Here is an 8539-nt window from a genome sequence, read left to right as displayed (position 1 = left end):
GATCTAATTAAACTAAAGAGCTTCTGCTCAGCAAAAGAAACTATCATCAGAGTGAACAGGCAGCCTACAGAATGGGAGAAAATGTTTGCAATCTATCCATCTGACAAAGGTCTAGTATCCAGAGTTTACAAATAACTTAAACAAATTTACAAGAAGAAAAAAAAAATTAAAAGTGGCAAAGGACATGAACAGACACTGCTCAGAAGACATTCATGCAGCCGACAAACATATGAAAAAAAGCTCAGCATCACTGATCATTAGAGAAATGCAAATCAAAACCACAATGAGACACCATCTTACACAGTCAGAATGGCAATTATTAAAAAGTCAGGAAACAACAGATGCTGGCAAAGCTGCAGAGAAAAAGGAACGCTTTTGCACTGTTGATGGGAGTGTACATTAGTTCAACCATTGTGGAAGACAGTGTGGCGATTCCTCAAAGACCAAGAGACAGAAATACCATCTGACCCAGCAATCCCATTATTGGGCATATACCCAAAGGGATATATATCATTCTAATATAAAGATACATGCATGCATATGTTTGTTACAGCACTGTTCACAATAGCAAAGACATGAAATTAACCCAAATGTTCATCAATAACATAATGGACAAAGAAAATGTGGTAAATATACACCACAGAATACTATGCAGCCATTAAAGGGAATGAAATCATGTCCTTTGCAGGGACATGGATGGAGGCGGACATCATTATTTTCAGCAAAGCAACATAGGAACAGAAAACCAAACACCACATGTTCTCACTTATAAGTGGGAGCTGAATGATGAGAACACATGGAGACAGGGAGGGAAACAACACACTGGGGCCTGTCGGGGGTGGGGGAAGGGAGAGCATCAGGAAGAATAGTTAATGGATGTTGGGCTTAATACTTAGGTGATGGCAATGAGATACCATCTCACACCAGTTAGAACGGCAATCATTAAAAAGTCAGGAAACAACAGGTGCTGGAGAGGATGTGGAGAAATAGGAACACTTTTACACTGTTGGTGGGACTGTAAACTAGTTCAACCATTGTGGAAAACAGTGTGGCGATTCCTCAAGGATCTAGAACTAGAAATACCATTTGACCCAGCCATCCCATTGCTGGGTATATACCCACAGGATTATAAATCATGCTGCTATAAAGACACATGCACACATATGTTTATTGTGGCACTGTTCACAATAGCAAAGACTAGGAATCAACCCAAATGTCCATCAGTGACAGACTAGATTAGGAAAATGTGGCACATATACACCATGGAATACTATGCAGCCATAAAAAAGGATGAGTTCATGTCCTTTGTAGGGACATGGATGCAGCTGGAAACCATCATTCTCAGCAAACTATCACAAGAACAGAAAACCAAACACCGCATGTTCTCACTCATAGGTGGGAATTGAACAATGAGATCACTTGGACACAGGAAGGGGAACATCACACACCAGGGCCTATTGTGGGGAGGGGGGAGGGCGGAGGGATAGCATTAGGAGATATACCTAATGTAAATGATGAGTTAATGGGTGCAGCACACCAACATGGCACATGTATACATATGTAACAAACCTGCATGTTGTTCACATGTACCCTAGAACTTAAAGTATAACAAAAAAAAAATATTTAGATGATGGGTTGATCTGTGCAGGAAACTACCGTGGCACATGCTTACTTATGTAACAAACCTGTACATCCCACACATGTACCTGGAACTTAAAAGTTGAAGGACAAAAGAAAGCAAAATTCTGCACACACACACAAAATAATAAAATAAAAATAAAATAAGCAGCCACGAACAGCTCTGAGGTAGGGGGCAGCATGTAGACTTGCAATTTTCAAAAATGCCATGTGCAGTTATATGAAATGTTGGTTAGAAAAAGGGACAACTGGAGGTCCAAAGCATGTTACTTAAAGTGTATAATTCTAAGAATGAATATGGTGAAATGCCCAGTAGGCAATTCTCTCTTATCACCTCAGTGGTTTCACTATTAATATGCAATATCAAATATATCTGGCAGAACTTAATAACCATTCATAAAGGCAAATAATTAGAAGTGGACAATGAAGAACATAGGATTCTACTGGTCTGTAATTTCTACTGTGTGCTAGACACTGTACTTAAACATATGGAGAACCACAGGGAACAAGTATGTGAGAGTAAGGACTTGTCTCATTCATCTTGCAACCTCAGCCGTCACCTATGACAGAATCATATGGAATCAATGAGCATTTTAATGAATTGATTAGTTTAATTATTTGGTGGCTAAAGACCAAGCTTCAAGTCCTGGCTTGGCTACTCATTAACTGGGTAACACAAGTCAAGAAACTTGATGTTTTAGAGCCTTAGTGTCCCGCTCTGTAAATTGGGGATTATAATACCCGCTATGTCTACCCCATTGGCTCAAAATCCAAATGCAGAAATGCCCATAAGGAAGAGCTTTGTAAACTCACAAGTGCCCTATAGGGTTGACTGGGATGATTACAATTACTTTGCCAAACCTGGGTATCTTTAAGAGTAGTATTCTTAGGTATACAGAAAACAAGAGAGAAAATGTTCAGAACTGGATACCTTTAAGGTAGGCCTTCCAAGCTTTGACAGATTCCCACCTCATTGCAGGAATTGTGGCACTAAATGCCACGGCTTCAATCCCATGCCAATGAACAACTATAAAGCAAAGGAATCCTCCCACAAACCACTCCATCAGCTATATATATATGCTGTGAACTGTACATTCCAATCACACAGAACCACTTTGAGTCAGACTTCTATATGCACAGTGCTCTGTAGAGCCTTTGCACATACCATTCCCTCTGCCTGGAACACTCCTTCTTAGCTTTCAGGTCTCAGCTTCAGCTCCTTGGTATTTTTATAAAAAGAGTTTTGGAACTAATGAATCACATGAAAGATCTCACAGACCACAGAGATTCCAGACCTCTGCTGACTAAGCTATTATTTAGCAACCATTTCTTATGTTTCTCCTTCCTTTCTCACTGAAACTAAAAGTTCATTCTTTAAGTAATAACTACTACATTGAATAATTGAGCCAAACCCCTCCATAACTCCAAAAGTACTGTAGGCAGCAGACATCTAACCACTTCGAAAGAATTTACTGTTGGCTGGGTGCAAAGTCTCACACCTGTAATCACAGCACTTTTGGGAGCCTGAGATGGGAGCTTCACTCAATATCAGGAGTTCAATACCAGCCTGGGCAACATAGTGAGACCCCATCTCTACCAAAAATTTGCCAGGCATGGTGGCGTGCATCTATAGTTCCAGTTATTCAGGAGGCTGAGGTAGGAGGATTACTTAAGCCCAGAAGTTTGAGGCTGCCGTGAGCTATGATCACATTAATGCATCCCGGTCTAGGTGACAGAGCCAGACCCTGTCTCAAAAGAAAAAAAAAAAAAAGAAAGAAAGAAAAAAGAAAAATAAATAATTTGCTACTAATTTTAGTCAAGCAACTAATTAGCAGCGTTTTTTCCTAATCTTTCCCTTTTTTTTCTTTCCTGTCCCATAATATTTTTTAAAAATCCCTGGCAACATGTAATTTACCCTTTAACACTTCTGTATAAACTGCTGAAGTATAAGAGCATTTTCCTATAAAACCGCAGTACCCTTCTCACACTTAGGAAATTAACAACACGGGTAATTATTTTAATTATTTAATACCAACTAGCCAATTATATTCAAATGTCCCCAACTATCCCAAAAGTGTCTTTTTACAGTTTAATTGTACACGTATTGCACTTGCTGATTATTTCTCTTCCATCTCATGAAAGTTCCCCCTTCCCTTTCTTTTTTTCATGCAATTGACTTGTCGCCACACACACACATACACACACACACACACACACACACACACACACACACAAAGTCAATGTCCTACCTCCTGAATTTATCTGATTGTTTCCAAAGCATAGACCTGTTTCACTTGTTACCTCTTCCTCCTGGTTGGCTCTGGAGGCTTGATTAGGCTTCGTTGTTTTTGACAATAATATGTCATACTTGGGTTGTATGTTTCACATATTATATCTCAATACTGTAGCACTTCTGTGATTATTCAGACCTGCGCAAAGAGCGGGGAGATTTGAGTCACCTAACGTGCATGTTCCCAGGTCAAATACTTGTTTCAGCCCTCAGAGTATAAACAGGGGTCCTTTTCTAGGTCTAGCTAGCGCCAGGTTTTTCACATTTGTGTGCTTTTGGTTGGTGATTTTGCTGTTTAAAACAGCCCCCAACCATAGTTCTCTTGCGTTCCTAAGTATAAGAAGGCTGTGAAGTGCCTTGCGGAGAAAATACGTGTGTTAGATAAAATTTTGTGCAGATGTGAGTTATGGTGTTTGTGAGTTCCATGTTAAAAATGGATCAGCACTGTGTATTAAATAAGGTGTCTTTAAACAAAAACATACATAAAACAAGGTTATGTGTTGATCAGTGAATAATCATGGTGTGACCACAGGTTTGCAGGAACTTAACCCTAAGATTTCCCTAGGGTCAATGATTTGCTATTTACTAATTCAGTATTTGCTACAACTTTAAAGAACATAGCTACCATGAATAATATAATTGACTCTATGTATGTGTGTGTATATATGTACATAAAATAGATACATATTGTTTTGTTTTTGGTAATCTTTTTCTTAATTCCTATCTGACAACAGAACCTATATATATGTGTGTGTATGTATATATGCACTCACCTTAGGGTTGTTCTATTTTTAGTTCCCTGAAATCTGATTAAGCTAATTTTCTAATTAAATATTTTGAATCAGACTTTTACAAAATTGCAATGAGGGGGAAAAAATGCACTGAGGACATGATGAGGGGTGGGAGTTTAAAAATACGTATATCGGATTTTGTTTTTTCTGCTCCAATCAATTTAGGATAAACTTTCCCACTGAAGCACGTCCTGGTACTGCCGACCTATCTGAGGTAAGTGGACTTGGGGGAGTAGGATCCAATCTGCTCCCAATTTAATGTTACTCAGAACTGAAGTATTTATAAATTTGTTTTGCTGAATCATTATAAGGTATCAGAGTAAAAGAAAATCAATTCCTGAAGTATTTATGCCTCTGGGGTTTTGGGGGGAATTCAACTAACAATTTTCATTTACTGTAATTAGGCTTTCAGCCATCATTGGTGTCTATAGCCCTAATGTAAGTAATTTCATATTTACTCAGGGTCTTCCTTTTAATAATGAAAGCTGGGTTCCCATCAGGGAATTCTCAATATTCTTTCAATGTCACTGCTAAATTCTTTTAGAAAGTAAAAAAATTCTTTTAGAAAGCAATAACAAAGTGTCCCCCTTCCCTAAGATATACAGTGCTAGCTTTATAGTGTTTTCATAAGGGAGAGCCTTTACAACATAGCACTCATTCCAGTGTTTCCATATTTAGTGCAATTTTTCATTTTGTTTTGGTTATTTAAATTTTTTCTTATTAAACATGTTTACAAAAATGTAGAAAATGACTTTGATGAAAACCATGATCTGAAACACAGCTCTTTGAAAGCCAGAAAAATCACACCTTATAACCCTTTAAATCCAAGTATTGTTTTCTAGCTGAAAGTTCTGAGTCCCACCTTGTACACAACTTGACTGATTGAAATTTTGAAAATAAATATCATAAGACTGAAATGACCTTGGGCAGCCAACTTAATGGTGTTTACCAATAGTTTTCAAACAACCAATTTGAAAAGTTTTACAACCATAATCTTAATAACTGAAATTAAATATCCAAGGCATGTAATGGAGGAACACATTTAGAAATTTTCCTTTTGCAGTCCTTATTTATCAAGTATCCATGGACAAATACAAGTTTGTCTTTGAAAAAAAAAAAAAAAGGGGAGGTTGAGAAAAAAAAAAATTCCCCAAGAAAGGCATCTTGGTGTAGATTTTCTAAATAAAAAGAGGATTGGCTACCCTGACTCCCTGTTGCTTTCCTGTGGCCACCAAAGCTGAAAATTAGTTATCTTGAGACACCTGTTTCTAAGACCTAATTCTCCCAACATACCACAGGAATGGTTGTGAGAAGAGAGAACACCTCCTTTTCAATTCTCCCCTTGGATTTCCAATAAAAGCATTTGTTTGAACAACAAAGCAACATGGGGGCCAGGCACAGTGGCTCTCACCAGGAACCCCAATATTTTGGGAGGCCAAGGTGGGAGGATCGCTTGAGCCCAGGAGTTCAAGACCAGCCTGGGCCACACAGACAAGACTCTATTGGCAACAGAGACAATTGTCAACATAGCCAAGACGCTATTTCTCTATTTTAAAGAAACAAAAAACAAAACCACAAAGCAATGTGCGAATGATTGTAAAACCACAGCCATTACCCCTCCTCCCTTAAACAGGACTCTTCAGACATCAGTGTGCCCAGCCCCAGAGGATAAACTGATTCGTCTAAGTCAGTTATGACTTTCCCATTTCTTTTTGCCACTCATTGGTCTAAGACAATAGTTCTCAACTTCAGGCAATTTTACACACACACACACACACACACACACACACACACACACATTTGACAATATCTGGAGACATTTTTGGTTGTCCTAACTGGGACTGTGTTCCTGGCATCTAATGAGTGGAGGCCAGGGGTGCTGCTGGATAGCCTCACACAACAAAGAATTACCTGGGCCAAAACATCAATGAGGCTGAGGTGGAGAAACCTCAGCTTAGGGGTTGACATGTAACACAGTTCTGGGCAATGAAATGTGACAGAAAAGAGGTAGGGGAAACTTACGCAAAGTGTTTTTCCTCCTTAGAAAGAGGAAATATGTTTTGCCTTCCCTCCTTCTTTTCTTCTTGGATACCAGAGAATGAAGATGTGATTCTTGGAACTACCACAGCCACCTTGGGACCATGCGGGAAGTCAACACCAACATGCTGAGGATCTTTGAGCTGCTGCACCAACCTAAAACCACCTCTCTCCAGACTTCTTGTTGCATTAGAAAGTTAATTGTCTTTACTTTTAAAATGATTGTCAATTGGCATTTTTGTTACCTGTTGTCAAAAGCATCATAATTATTACATCTAACTAAATTATATGCCATCTACTGTGGCATATAATTTCTTGCAAAAGCTCCACATTAGGATCAGAAAACAGCAAAACTTTTCTGAGATTCAGATGTTCTTCAATGAGCTGGGCTCAGTCACTAGCTAAGTGACTTACTTCTTGCACAAAGCCCTTTCATAACAAGTGAATTCAATCCCTGCCTCTGAAGAATGACAAATGACTATATCATGGGTCTTCAGAGTGACTCCTGAAGAGAAAGTTGTGAACACATCCTGTCCTAGTTTAAATCCAAGCTATGATACCTCACAGTTGTGTGATTCTGGGTGAATTTATTGCTCTGCTTCAGTTTATCTATAAAATGGGGATAATAATGGTGATACGGTTTGGCTGTGTCTCCATTCAAATCTCAACCTGAATTTTTTTTTTTTTTTTTTTTTTTTTTGAGACAGAGTTTCACTCTTATCAACCAGGCTGGAGTGCAATAGAGAGGTCTCAGCTCACTGCAACCTCCACCTCCTGGGTTCAAACAATTCTCCTGCCTCAGCCTCCCAAGTAACTGGGATTACAGGCAACTGATACCACAGTAGCTGAATTTTTTTTTTTTTTTGAGACTGTGTCTGGCTCTGTCGCCCAGGCTGGAGTGCAGTGGCCGGATCTCAGCTCACTGCAAGCTCCGCCTCCCACCTCCCAGCTACTCCGGAGGCTGAGGCCATTCTCCTGCCTCAGCCTCCGGAGTAGCTGAGACCACAGGCGCCCGCCACCTCGCCCGGCTAGTTTTTTGTATTTTTTAGTAGAGACGGGGTTTCACTGTGTTAGCCAGGATGGTCTCGATCTCCTGACTTTGTGATCCGCCCGTCTCAGCCTCCCAAAGTGCTGGGATTACAGGCTTGAGCCACCGTGCCCGGCTCTGAATTTTTTTTTCCTTTTTTTTTTTTTTTTTAGTAGAGACAGGGTTTCACCCTGTTGGCCAGGCTGGTCTTGAACTCTTGACCTCAGGTGATTTGCTTACCTCAGCCTCCCAAAGTGCTGGGATTACAGGCATGAGCCACCACGCCGGCCTTCAACTTGAATGTGTCTCCCAGAACTCCCACATGTTGTGGGAGAGACCCAGAGGGAGGTAATTGAATCATGAGGGCCAGTCTTTCCCATGCTATTCTCATGTAGTGAATAAGTCTCACTATCTGATGAGATCTAATGGGTTTATCAGGAGTTTCTGCTTTTGCTTCCTCCTCCTTTTCTCTTGCTGCTGTCATGTAAGAAGTGCCTTTGGCCTTCCCCCATAATTCTGAGCCTTCCCCAGCCATGTGGAACTCTAAGTCCAATTAAACCTCTTTTTCTTCCCAGTCTCAGGTATGTCTTACCAGCAGCATGAAAATGAACTAATACAGTCAATTGGTACTAGTAGAGTGGGGTGTTCCTGAAAAGATACCCAAAAATGTGGAAGTGACTTTGGAACTGTGTAACAGACAGAGGTTGGAATAATTTGGAGGGCTCAGAAGAAGACAGGAAAATGTGGGAAAGTTTA

Source organism: Macaca mulatta, chromosome 2 (assembly GCF_049350105.2).
Source record: "Macaca mulatta isolate MMU2019108-1 chromosome 2, T2T-MMU8v2.0, whole genome shotgun sequence".
NCBI classification, from domain to species: domain Eukaryota; kingdom Metazoa; phylum Chordata; class Mammalia; order Primates; family Cercopithecidae; genus Macaca; species Macaca mulatta.
Note: the sequence above shows the minus strand (reverse complement) of the source record.